Below are 13,962 nucleotides of genomic sequence, written 5' to 3'. Positions count from 1 at the left end.
CAGTGCCGTCCTGTATAATGTCCCAGCAGTCACCTCTCCGCTCATCACCCAGAATCCTCCAGTGCCGTCCTGTATAATGTCCCAGCAGTAACCTCTCCGCTCATCACTCGGAATCCTCCAGTGCCGCCCTGTATAATGTCCCAGCAGTCACCTCTCCGCCCATCACCCAGAATCCTCCAGTGTCGTCCTGTATAATGTCCCAGCAGTCACCTCTCCGCTCATCACCCAGAATCCTCCAGTGCCGTCCTGTATAATGTCCCAGCAGTCACCTCTCCGCTCATCACCCAGAATCCACCAGTGCCGTCCTGTATAATGTCCCAGCAGTCACCTCTCCGCTCATCACCCAGAATCCTCCAGTGCCGTCCTGTATAATGTCCCAGCAGTCAACTCTCCGCTCATCACCCAGAATCCTCCAGTGCCGTCCTGTATAATGTCCCAGCAGTCAACTCTCCGCTCATCACCCAGAATCCTCCAGTGTCGTCCTGCATAATGTCCCAGCAGTCACCTCTCCGCTCATCACCCAGAATCCTCCAGTGTCGTCCTGTATAATGTCCCAGCAGTCTCCTCTCCGCTCATCACCCAGAATCCTCCAGTGCCGTCCTGTATAATGTCCCAGCAGTCACCTCTCCGCTCATCACCCAGAATCCTCCAGTGTCGTCCTGTATAATGTCCCAGCAGTCACCTCTCCGCTCATCACCCAGAATCCTCTAGTGTCGTCCTGTATAATGTCCCAGCAGTCACCTCTCCGCTCATCACCCAGAATCCTCCAGTGCCGTCCTGTATAATGTCCCATCAGTCACCTCTCCACTCATCACCCAGAATCCTCCAGTGCCGTCCTGTATAATGTCCCAGCAGTCACCTCTCCTCTCATCACCCAGAATCCTCCAGTGCCGTCCTGTATAATGTCCCAGCAGTCACCTCTCCGCTCATCCCCCAGAATCCTCCAGTGCCGTCCTGTATAATGTCCCAGCAGTCACCTCTCCTCTCATCACCCAGAATCCTCCAGTTCCGTCCTGTATAATGTCCCAGCAGTCACCTCTCCTCTCATCACCCAGAATCCTCAGTGCCGTCCTGTATAATGTCCCAGCAGTCACCTCTCCGCTCATCACCCAGAATCCTCCAGTGCCGTCCTGTATAATGTCCCAGCAGTCACCTCTCCTCTCATCACCCAGAATCCTCCAGTGCCGTCCTGTATAATGTCCCAGCAGTCACCTCTCCTCTCATCACCCAGAATCCTCCAGTCCCGTCCTATATAATGTCCCAGCAGTCATCTCTCCGGTCATCAACCAGAATCCTCCAGTGCCGTCCTCTATAATGTCCCAGCAGTCACCTCTCCTCTCATCACCCAGAATCCTCCAGTGTCGTTCTGTATAATGTCCCAGCAGTCACCTCTCCGCTCATCACCCAGAATCCTCCAGTGCCGTCCTGTATAATGTCCCAGCAGTCACCTCTCCGCTCATCACCCAGAATCCTCCAGTGCCGTCATGTATAATGTCCCAGCAGTCACCTCTCCGCTCATCACCCAGAATCCCCAAGTGCCGTCCTGTATAACATCCCAGCAGTCACCTGTCCGCTCATCACCCAGAATCCTCCAGTGCCGTCCTGTATAATGTCCCAGGAGTCACCTCTCCTCTCATCACCCAGAATCCTCCAGTGCCGTCCTGTATAATGTCCCAGCAGTCACCTCTCCGCTCATCACCCAGAATCCTAAAGTGCCGTCCTGTATAATGTCCCAGCAGTCACCTTTCCGCTCATCACCCAGAATCCTCCAGTGCCGTCCTGTATAATGTCCCAGCAGTCACCTCTCCGCTCATCACCCAGAATCCTAAAGTGCCGTCCTGTATAATGTCCCAGCAGTCACCTCTCCGCTCATCACCCAGAATCCTCCAGTGCCGTCCTGTATAATGTCCCAGCAGTCACCTCTCCGCTCATCACCCAGAATCCTCCAGTGCCGTCCTGTATAATGTCCCAGCAGTCACCTCTCCTCTCATCACCCAGAATCCTCCAGTGCCGTCCTGTATAATGTCCCAGCAGTCACTTCTCCGCTCATCACCCAGAATCCTCCAGTGCCGTCCTGTATAATGTCCCAGCAGTCACCTCTCCGCTCATCACCCAGAATCCTCCAGTGCCGTCCTGTATAATGTCCCAGCAGTCACCTCTTCGCTCATCACCCAGAATCCCCCAGTGCCGTCCTGTATAATGTCCCAGCAGTCACCTCTCCCCTCATCACCCAGAATCCTCCAGTGCCGTCCTGTATAATGTCCCAGCAGCCACCTCTCCGCTCATCACCCAGAATCCTCCAGTGCCGTCCTGTATAATGTCCCAGCAGTCACCTCTCCACTCATCACCCAGAATCCTAACGTGCCATCCTGTATAATGTCCCAGCAGTCACCTCTCCGCTCATCACCCAGAATCCTCCAGTGCCGTCCTGTATAATGTCCCAGCAGTCACCTCTCCGCTCATCACCCAGAATCCCCCAGTGCCGTCCTGTATAATGTCCCAGCAGTCACCTCTCCCCTCATCACCCAGAATCCTCCAGTGCCGTCCTGTATAATGTCCCAGCAGCCACCTCTCTGCTCATCACCCAGAATCCTCCAGTGCCGTCCTGTATAATGTCCCAGCAGTCACCTCTCCGCTCATCACCCAGAATCCTCCAGTGCCGTCCTGTATAATGTCCCAGCAGTCACCTCTCCGCTCATCACCCAGAATCCTCCAGTGCCGTCCTGTATAATGTCCCAGCAGTCACCTCTCCGCTCATCACCCAGAATCCTAAAGTGCCGTCCTGTATAATGTCCCAGCAGTCACCTCTCCGCTCATCACCCAGAATCCTCCAGTGCCGTCCTGTATAATGTCCCAGCAGTCACCTCTCTGCTCATCACCCAGAATCCTAAAGTGCCGTCCTGTATAATGTCCCAGCAGTCACCTCTCCGCTCATCACCCAGAATCCTCCAGTGCCGTCCTGTATAATGTCCCAGCAGTCACCTCTCCACTCATCACCCAGAATCCTAACGTGCCATCCTGTATAATGTCCCAGCAGTCACCTCTCCGCTCATCACCCAGAATCCTCCAGTGCCGTCCTGTATAATGTCCCAGCAGTCACCTCTCCGCTCATCACCCAGAATCCCCCAGTGCCGTCCTGTATAATGTCCCAGCAGTCACCTCTCCCCTCATCACCCAGAATCCTCCAGTGCCGTCCTGTATAATGTCCCAGCAGTCACCTTTCCGCTCATCACCCAGAATCCTCCAGTGCCGTCCTGTATAATGTCCCAGCAGTCACCTCTCCGCTCATCACCCAGAATCCTAAAGTGCCGTCATGTATAATGTCCCAGCAGTCACCTGTCCGCTCATCACCCAGAATCCTCCAGTACCGTCCTGTATAATGTCCCAGCAGTCACCTCTCTGCTCATCACCCAGAATCCTAAAGTGCCGTCCTGTATAATGTCCCAGCAGTCACCTCTCCGCTCATCACCCAGAATCCTCCAGTGCCGTCCTGTATAATGTCCCAGCAGTCACCTCTCTGCTCATCACCCAGAATCCTAAAGTGCCGTCCTGTATAATGTCCCAGCAGTCACCTCTCCGCTCATCACCCAGAATCCTCCAGTGCCGTCCTGTATAATGTCCTAGCAGTCACCTCTCCGCTCATCACCCAGAATCCTAAAGTGCCGTCCTGTATAATGTCCCAGCAGTCACCTCTCCGCTCATCACCCAGAATCCTCCAGTGCCGTCCTGTATAATGTCCCAGCAGTCACCTCTCCGCTCATCACCCAGAATCCCCCAGTGCCGTCCTGTATAATGTCCCAGCAGTCACCTCTCCCCTCATCACCCAGAATCCTCCAGTGCCGTCCTGTATAATGTCCCAGCAGTCACCTCTCCGCCCATCACCCAGAATCCTCCAGTGCCGTCCTGTATAATGTCCCAGCAATCACCTCTCCGCTCATCACCCAGAATCCTAAAGTGCTGTCCTGTATAATGTCCCAGCAGTCACCTCTCCGCTCATCACCCAGAATCCTAAAGTGCCGTCCTGTATAATGTCCCAGCAGTCACCTCTCCGCTCATCACCCAGAATCCTCCAGAGCCGTCCTGTATAATGTCCCAGCAGTCACCTCTCCGCTCATCACCCAGAATCCTCCAGTGCCGTCCTGTATAATGTCCCAGCAGTCACCTCTCTGCTCATCACCCAGAATCCTCCAGAGCCGTCCTGTATAATGTCCCAGCAGTCACCTCTCCGCTCATCACCCAGAATCCTCCAGTGCCGTCCTGTATAATGTCCCAGCAGTCACCTCTCCGCTCATCACCCAGAATCCTCCAGTGCCATCCTGTATAATGTCCCAGCAGTCACCTCTCCGCTCATCCCCCAGAATCCTCCAGTGTCATCCTGTATAATGTCCCAGCAGTCACCTCTCCGCTCATCACCCAGAATCCTCCTGTGCCGTCCTGTATAATGTCCCAGCAGTCACCTCTCCGCTCATCACCCAGAATCCTCCTGTGCCGTCCTGTATAATGTCCCAGCAGTCACCTCTCCACTCATCACCCAGAATCCTCCAGTGCCGTCCTGTATAATGTCCCAGCAGTCACCTCTCCGCTCATCACCCAGAATCCTCCAGTGCCGTCCTGTATAATGTCCCAGCAGTCACCTCTCCCCTCATCACTCAGAATCCTCCAGTGCCGTCCTGTATAATGTCCCAGCAGTCACCTCTCCCCTCATCACCCAGAATCCTCCAGTGCCGTCCTGTATAATGTCCCAGCAGTCACCTCTCCGCTCATCACCCAGAATCCTAAAGTGCCGTCCTGTATAATGTCCCAGCAGTCACCTCTCCGCTCATCACCCAGAATCCTCCAGTGCCGTCCTGTATAATGTCCCAGCAGTCACCTCTCCGCTCATCACCCAGAATCCACCAGAGCCGTCCTGTATAATGTCCCAGCAGTCACCTCTCCGCTCATCACCCAGAATCCTCCAGAGCCGTCCTGTATAATGTCCCAGCAGTCACCTCTCCGCTCATCACCCAGAATCCTCCAGTGCCGTCCTGTATAATGTCCCAGCAGTCACCTCTCCGCTCATCACCCAGAATCCTCCAGAGCCGTCCTGTATAATGTCCCAGCAGTCACCTCTCCGCTCATCACCCAGAATCCTCCAGTGCCGTCCTGTATAATGTCCCAGCAGTCACCTCTCTGCTCATCACCCAGAATCCTCCAGTGCCGTCCTGTATAATGTCCCAGCAGTCACCTCTCCGCTCATCACCCAGAATCCTCCAGAGCCGTCCTGTATAATGTCCCAGCAGTCACCTCTCCGCTCATCACCCAGAATCCTCCAGTGCCGTCCTGTATAATGTCCCAGCAGTCACCTCTCTGCTCATCACCCAGAATCCTAAAGTGCCGTCCTGTATAATGTCCCAGCAGTCACCTCTCCGCTCATCACCCAGAATCCTCCAGAGCCGTCCTGTATAATGTCCCAGCAGTCACCTCTCCGCACATCACCCAGAATCCTCCAGTGCCGTCCTGTATAATGTCCCAGCAGTCACCTCTCTGCTCATCACCCAGAATCCTAAAGTGCCGTCCTGTATAATGTCCCAGCAGTCACCTCTCCGCTCATCACCCAGAATCCTCCAGTGCCGTCCTGTATAATGTCCCAGCAGTCACCTCTCCTCTCATCACCCAGAATCCTCCAGTGTCCTCCTGTATAATGTCCCAGCAGTCACCTCTCCCCTCATCACCCAGAATCCTCCAGTGCCATCCTGTATAATGTCCCAGCAGTCACCTCTCCTCTCATCACCCAGAATCCTCCAGTGCCATCCTGAATAATGTCCCAGCAGTCACCTCTCCCCTCATCACCCAGAATCCTCCAGTGCCATCCTGTATAATGTCCCAGCAGTCACCTCTCCTCTCATCACCCAGAATCCTCCAGTGCCGTCCTGTATAATGTCCCAGCAGTCACCTCTCCCCTCATCACCCAGAATCCTCCAGTGCCGTCCTGTATAATGTCCCAGCAGTCACCTCTCCCCTCATCACCCAGAATCCTCCAGTGCCGTCCGGTATAATGTCCCAGCAGTCACCTCTCCCCTCATCACCCAGAATCCTCCAGTGCCGTCCTGTATAATGTCCCAGCAGTCACCTCTCCCCTCATCACCCAGAATCCTCCAGTGCCGTCCGGTATAATGTCCCAGCAGTCACCTCTCCCCTCATCACCCAGAATCCTCCAGTGCCATCCTGTATAATGTCCCAGCAGTCACCTCTCCTCTCATCACCCAGAATCCTCCAGTGCCATCCTGTATAATGTCCCAACAGTCACCTCTCCCCTCATCACCCAGAATCCTCCAGTGCCGTCCTGTATAATGTCCCAGCAGTCACCTCTCCCCTCATCACCCAGAATCCTCCAGTGCCGTCCGGTATAATGTCCCAGCAGTCACCTCTCCCCTCATCACCCAGAATCCTCCAGTGCCGTCCTGTATAATGTCCCAGCAGTCACCTCTCCCCTCATCACCCAGAATCCTCCAGTGCCGTCCGGTATAATGTCCCAGCAGTCACCTCTCCCCTCATCACCCAGAATCCTCCAGTGCCGTCCTGTATAATGTCCCAGCAGTCACCTCTCCCCTCATCACCCAGAATCCTCCAGTGCCGTCCGGTATAATGTCCCAGCAGTCACCTCTCCCCTCATCACCCAGAATCCTCCAGTGCCATCCTGTATAATGTCCCAGCAGTCACCTCTCCTCTCATCACCCAGAATCCTCCAGTGCCATCCTGTATAATGTCCCAACAGTCACCTCTCCCCTCATCACCCAGAATCCTCCAGTGCCGTCCTGTATAATGTCCCAGCAGTCACCTCTCCCCTCATCACCCAGAATCCTCCAGTGCCGTCCGGTATAATGTCCCAGCAGTCACCTCTCCCCTCATCACCCAGAATCCTCCAGTGCCGTCCTGTATAATGTCCCAGCAGTCACCTCTCCGCTCATCACTCAGAATCCTCCAGTGCCGTCCTGTATAATGTCCCAGCAGTCACCTCTCCGCTCATCACCCAGAATCCTCCAGTGCCGTCCTGTATAATGTCCCAGCAGTCACCTCTCCCCTCATCACCCAGAATCCTCCAGTGCCGTCCTGTATAATGTCCCAGCAGTCACCTCTCCGCTCATCACTCAGAATCCTCCAGTGCTATCCTGTATAATGTCCCAGCAGTCATCTCTCCCCTCATCACCCAGAATCCTCCAGTGCCGTCCTGTATAATGTCCCAGCAGTCACCTCTCCCCTCATCACCCAGAATCCTCCAGTGCCGTCCTGTATAATGTCCCAGCAGTCACCTCTCCGCTCATCACTCAGAATCCTCCAGTGCCGTCCTGTATAATGTCCCAGCAGTCACCTCTCCGCTCATCACTCAGAATCCTCCAGTGCCGTCCTGTATAATGTCCCAGCAGTCACCTCTCCGCTCATCACCCAGAATCCTCCAGTGCCATCCTGTATAATGTCCCAGCAGTCACCTCTCCGCTCATCACCCAGAATCCTCCAGTGCCGTCCTGAATAATGTCCCAGCAGTCACCTCTCCACTCATCACCCAGAATCCTCCAGTGCCGTCCTGTATAATGTCCCAGCAGTCACCTCTCCGCTCATCACCCAGAATCCTCCAGTGCCGTCATGTATAATGTCCCAGCAGTCACCTCTCCGCTCATCACCCAGAATCCTCCAGTGCCGTCCTGTATAATGTCCCAGCAGTCACCTCTCCGCTCATCACCCAGAATCCTCCAGTGCCATCCTGTATAATGTCCCAGCAGTCACCTCTCTGCTCATCACCCAGAATCCTCCAGTGCCGTCATGTATAATGTCCCAGCAGTCACCTCTCCACTCATCACCCAGAATCCTCCAGTGCCGTCCTGTATAATGTCCCAGCAGTCACCTCTCTGCTCATCACCCAGAATCCTCCAGTGCCGTCATGTATAATGTCCCAGCAGTCACCTCTCCGCTCATCACCCAGAATCCTCCAGTGCCGTCCTGTATAATGTCCCAGCAGTCACCACTCCGCTCATCACACAGAATCCTCCAGTGCCGTCCTGTATAATGTCCCAGCAGTCACCTCTCCGCTCATCACCCAGAATCCTCCAGTGCCGTCCTGTATAATGTCCCAGCAGTCACCTCTCCGCTCATCACCCAGAATCCTCCAGTGCCGTCCTGTATAATGTCCCAGCAGTCACCTCTCCGCTCATCACCCAGAATCCTCCAGTGCCGTCCTGTATAATGTCCCAGCAGTCACCTCTCCGCTCATCACCCAGAATCCTCCAGTGCTGTCCTGTATAATGTCCCAGCAGTCACCTCTCCCCTCATCACCCAGAATCCTCCAGTGCCGTCCTGTATAATGTCCCAGCAGTCACCTCTCCGCTCATCACCCAGAATCCTCCAGTGCTGTCCTGTATAATGTCCCAGCAGTCACCTCTCCCCTCATCACCCAGAATCCTCCAGTGCCGTCCTGTATAATGTCCCAGCAGTCACCTCTCCGCTCATCACCCAGAATCCTCCAGTGCTGTCCTGTATAATGTCCCAGCAGTCACCTCTCCCCTCATCACCCAGAATCCTCCAGTGCCGTCCTGTATAATGTCCCAGCAGTCACCTCTCCGCTCATCACCCAGAATCCTACAGTGCTGTCCTGTATAATGTCCCAGCAGTCACCTCTCCCCTCATCACCCAGAATCCTCCAGTGCCGTCCTGTATAATGTCCCAGCAGTCACCTCTCCTCTCATCATCCAGAATCCTCCAGTGCCGTCCTGTATAATGTCCCAGCAGTCATCTCTCCGCTCATCACCCAGAATCCTCCAGTGCCGTCCTGTCTAATGTCCCAGCAGTCTCCTCTCCGCTCATCACCCAGAATCCTCCAGTGCCATCCTGTATAATGTCCCAGCAGTCACCTCTCCGCTCATCACCCAGAATCCTCCAGTGCCGTCCTGTATAATGTCCCAGCAGTCACCTCTCCGCTCATCACCCAGAATCCTCCAGTGCCGTCCTGTATAATGTCCCAGCAGTCACCTCTCCTCTCATCACCCAGAATCCTCCAGTGTTGTCCTGTATAATGTCCCAGCAGTCACCTCTCCTCTCATCACCCAGAATCCTCCAGTGCCGTCCTGTATAATGTCCCAGCAGTCACTTCTCCACTCATCCCCCAGAATCCTCCAGTGTTGTCCTGTATAATGTCCCAGCAGTCACCTCTCCGCTCATCACCCAGAATCCTCCAGTGCCGTCCTGTATAATGTCCCAGCAGTCACCTCTCCGCTCATCACCTAGAATCCTCCAGTGCCATCCTGTATGTCCCAGCAGTCACCTCTCCGCTCATCACCCAGAATCCTCCAGTGCCGTCCTGTATAATGTCCCAGTAGTCACCTCTCCGCTCATCACCCAGAATCCTCCAGTGCCATCCTGTATAATGTCCCAGCAGTCACCTCTCCTCTCATCACCCAGAATCCTCCAGTACCCTCCTGTATAATGTCCCAGCAGTCACCTCTCCGCTCATCACCTAGAATCCTCCAGTGCCGTCCTGTATAATGTCCCAGTAGTCCCCTCTCCGCTCATCACCCAGAATCCTCCAGTGCCGTCCTGTATAATGTCCCAGCAGTCACCTCTCCGCTCATCACCCAGAATCCTCCAGTGCCATCCTGTATAATGTCCCAGCAGTCACCTCTCCGCTCATCACCCAGAATCCTCCAGTGCCGTCCTGTATAATGTCCCAGCAGTCACCTCTCCTCTCATCACCCAGAATCCTCCAGTGCCATCCTGTATAATGTCCCAGCAGTCACCTCTCCGCTCATCACCCAGAATCCTCCAGTGCCGTCCTGTATAATGTCCCAGCAGTCACCTCTCCTCTCATCACCCAGAATCCTCCAGTGCCATCCTGTATAATGTCCCAGCAGTCACCTCTCCTCTCATCACCCAGAATCCTCCAGTGCCGTCCTGTGTAATGTCCCAGCAGTCACCTCTCCGCTCATCACCCAGAATCTTCCAGTGCCGTCCTGTATAATGTCCCAGCAGTCACCTCTCCTCTCATCACCCAGAATCCTCCAGTGCCATCCTGTATAATGTCCCAGCAGTCACCTCTCCTCTCATCACCCAGAATCCTCCAGTGCCGTCCTGTGTAATGTCCCAGCAGTCACCTCTCCGCTCATCACCCAGAATCTTCCAGTGTCGTCCTGTATAATGTCCCAGCAGTCACCTCTCCGCTCATCACCCAGAATCCTCCAGTGCTGTCCTGTATAATGTCCCAGCAGTCACCTCTCCGCTCATCACCCAGAATCCTCCAGTGCCGTCCTGTATAATGTCCCAGCAGTCACCTCTCCGCTCATCACCCAGAATCCTCCAGTGCCGTCCTGTATAAAGTCCCAGCAGTCACCTCTCCGCTCATCACCCAGAATCCTCCAGTGCGATCCTGTATAATGTCCCAGCAGTCACCTCTCCGCTCATCACCCAGAATCCTCCAGTGCCGTCCTGTATAATGTCCCAGCAGTCACCTCTCCGCTCATCACCCAGAATCCTCCAGTGCCGTCCTGTATAATGTCCCAGCAGTCACCTCTCCGCTCATCACCCAGAATCCTCCAGTGTCGTCCTGTATAATGTCCCAGCAGTCACCTCTCCGCTCATCACCCAGAATCCTCCAGTGTCGTCCTGTTTAACGTCCCAGCAGTCACCTCTCCGCTCATCACCCAGAATCCTCCAGTGCTATCCTGTATAACGTCCCAGCAGTCACCTCTCCGCTCATCACCCAGAATCCTCCAGTGCCGTCCTGTATAATGTCCCAGCAGTCACCTCTCCGCTCATCACCCAGAATACTCCAGTGCCGTCCTGTATAATGTCCCAGCAGTCACCTCTCCGCTCATCACCCAGAATCCTCCAGTGCCGTCCTGTATAATGTCCCAGCAGTCACCTCTCTGCTCATCACCCAGAATCCTCCAGTGCCGTCCTGTAAAATGCCCCAGCAGTCACCTCTCCGCTCATCACCCAGAATCCTCCAGTGCCGTCTTGTATAATGTCCCAGCAGTCACCTCACCGCTCATCACCCAGAATCCTCCACTTCCGTCCTGTATAATGTCCCAGCAGTCACCTCTCCGCTCATCACCCAGAATCCTCCAGTGCCGTCCTGTATAATGTCCCAGCAGTCACCTCTCCGCTCATCACCCAGAATCCTCCAGTGCCGTCCTGTATAATGTCCCAGCAGTCACCTCTCCGCTCATCACCCAGAATCCTCCAGTGCCGTCCTGTATAATGTCCCAGCAGTCACCTCTCCGCTCATCACCCAGAATCCTCCAGTGCGATCCTGTATAATGTCCCAGCAGTCACCTCTCCGCTCATCACCCAGAATCCTCCAGTGCCGTCCTGTATAATGTCCCAGCAGTCACCTCTCCGCTCATCACCCAGAATCCTCCAGTGCCGTCCTGTATAATGTCCCAGCAGTCACCTCTCCGCTCATCACCCAGAATCCTCCAGTGTCGTCCTGTATAATGTCCCAGCAGTCACCTCTCCGCTCATCACCCAGAATCCTCCAGTGTCGTCCTGTTTAACGTCCCAGCAGTCACCTCTCCACTCATCACCCAGAATCCTCCAGTGCTATCCTGTATAACGTCCCAGCAGTCACCTCTCCGCTCATCACCCAGAATCCTCCAGTGCCGTCCTGTATAATGTCCCAGCAGTCACCTCTCCGCTCATCACCCAGAATACTCCAGTGCCGTCCTGTATAATGTCCCAGCAGTCACCTCTCCGCTCATCACCCAGAATCCTCCAGTGCCGTCCTGTATAATGTCCCAGCAGTCACCTCTCTGCTCATCACCCAGAATCCTCCAGTGCCGTCCTGTAAAATGCCCCAGCAGTCACCTCTCCGCTCATCACCCAGAATCCTCCAGTGCCGTCTTGTATAATGTCCCAGCAGTCACCTCACCGCTCATCACCCAGAATCCTCCACTTCCGTCCTGTATAATGTCCCAGCAGTCACCTCTCCGCTCATCACCCAGAATCCTCCAGTGCCGTCCTGTATAATGTCCCAGCAGTCACCTCTCCGCTCATCACCCAGAATCCTCCAGTGCCGTCCTGTATAATGTCCCAGCAGTCACCTCTCCGCTCATCACCCAGAATCCTCCAGTGCCGTCCTGTATAATGTCCCAGCAGTCACCTCTCCGCTCATCACCCAGAATCCTCCAGTGCCGTCCTGTATAATGTCCCAGCAGTCACCTCTCCGCTCATCACCCAGAATCCTCCACTGCCGTCCTGTATAATGTCCCAGCAGTCATCTCTCCGCTCATCACCCAGAATCCTCCAGTGCCGTCCTGTATAATTTCCCAGCAGTCACCTCTCCGCTCATCACCCAGAATCCTCCAGTGCTGTATAATGTCCCAGCAGTCACCTCTCCACTCATCACCCAGAATCCTCCAGTGCCGTCCTGTATAATGTCCCAGCAGTCACCACTCCGCTCATCACCCAGAATCCTCCAGTGCCGTCCTGTATAATGTCCCAGCAGTCACCTCTCCGGTCATCACCCAGAATCCTACAGTGCCATCCTGTATAATGTCCCAGCAGTCACCTCTCCACTCATCACCCAGAATCCTCCAGTGCCATCCTGTATAATGTCCCAGCAGTCACCTCTCTGCTCATCACCCAGAATCCTCCAGTGCCGTCCTGTATAATGTCCCAGCAGTCATCTCTCCGCTCATCACCCAGAATCCTCCAGTGCCATCCTGTATAATGTCCCAGCAGTCACCTCTCTGCTCATCACCCAGAATCCTCCAGTGCCGTCCTGTATAATGTCCCAGCAGTCACCTCTCCGCTCATCACCCAGAATCCTCCAGTGCCATCCTGTATAATGTCCCAGCAGTCACCTCTCCGCTCATCACCCAGAATCCTCCAGTGCCGTCCTGAATAATGTCCCAGCAGTCACCTCTCCACTCATCACCCAGAATCCTCCAGTGCCGTCCTGTATAATGTCCCAGCAGTCACCTCTCCGCTCATCACCCAGAATCCTCCAGTGCCGTCATGTATAATGTCCCAGCAGTCACCTCTCCGCTCATCACCCAGAATCCTCCAGTGCCGTCCTGTATAATGTCCCAGCAGTCACCTCTCCGCTCATCACCCAGAATCCTCCAGTGCCATCCTGTATAATGTCCCAGCAGTCACCTCTCTGCTCATCACCCAGAATCCTCCAGTGCCGTCATGTATAATGTCCCAGCAGTCACCTCTCCACTCATCACCCAGAATCCTCCAGTGCCGTCCTGTATAATGTCCCAGCAGTCACCTCTCTGCTCATCACCCAGAATCCTCCAGTGCCGTCATGTATAATGTCCCAGCAGTCACCTCTCCGCTCATCACCCAGAATCCTCCAGTGCCGTCCTGTATAATGTCCCAGCAGTCACCACTCCGCTCATCACACAGAATCCTCCAGTGCCGTCCTGTATAATGTCCCAGCAGTCACCTCTCCGCTAATCACCCAGAATCCTCCAGTGCCGTCCTGTATAATGTCCCAGCAGTCACCTCTCCGCTCATCACCCAGAATCCTCCAGTGCAGTCTTGTATAATGTCCCAGCAGTCACCTCTCCAGTCATCACCCAGAATCCTCCAGTGCCGTCCTGTATAATGTCCCAGCAGTCACCTCTCCGCTCATCACCCAGAATCCTCCAGTGCCGTCCTGTATAATGTCCCAGCAGTCACCTCTCCGCTCATCACCCAGAATCCTCCAGTGCCATCCTGTATAATGTCCCAGCAGTCACCTCTCCACTCATCACCCAGAATCCTCCAGTGCCGTCCTGTATAATGTCCCAGCAGTCACCTCTCCGCTCATCACCCAGAATCCTCCAGTGCCGTCCTTTATAATGTCCCAGCAGTCACCTCTCCGCTCATCACCCAGAATCCTCCAGTGCCATCCTGTATAATGTCCCAGCAGTCACCTCTCCACTCATCACCCAGAATCCTCCAGTGCCGTCCTGTATAATGTCCCAGCAGTCACCTCTCCGCTCATCC

The 13,962-nt window shown here is 54.7% G+C and overlaps 1 protein-coding gene across 2 annotated transcripts in view; it reads right to left on the bottom strand.

Annotated features, from left to right (window-relative positions):
- The window catches only part of LOC141054901 (uncharacterized), a 95,043-nt gene that overhangs the window by 60,373 nt on the left and 20,708 nt on the right, over positions 1-13,962 (bottom strand). The window lies entirely within an intron of this gene.

This window comes from Dendrobates tinctorius, unplaced genomic scaffold (genome assembly GCF_039654945.1).
Source record: "Dendrobates tinctorius isolate UK_male_01 unplaced genomic scaffold, ASM3965494v1 ptg000180l, whole genome shotgun sequence".
Taxonomy (NCBI): Eukaryota; Metazoa; Chordata; class Amphibia; order Anura; family Dendrobatidae; genus Dendrobates; species Dendrobates tinctorius.
This window is presented reverse-complemented; position numbering and strand designations above follow the sequence as displayed.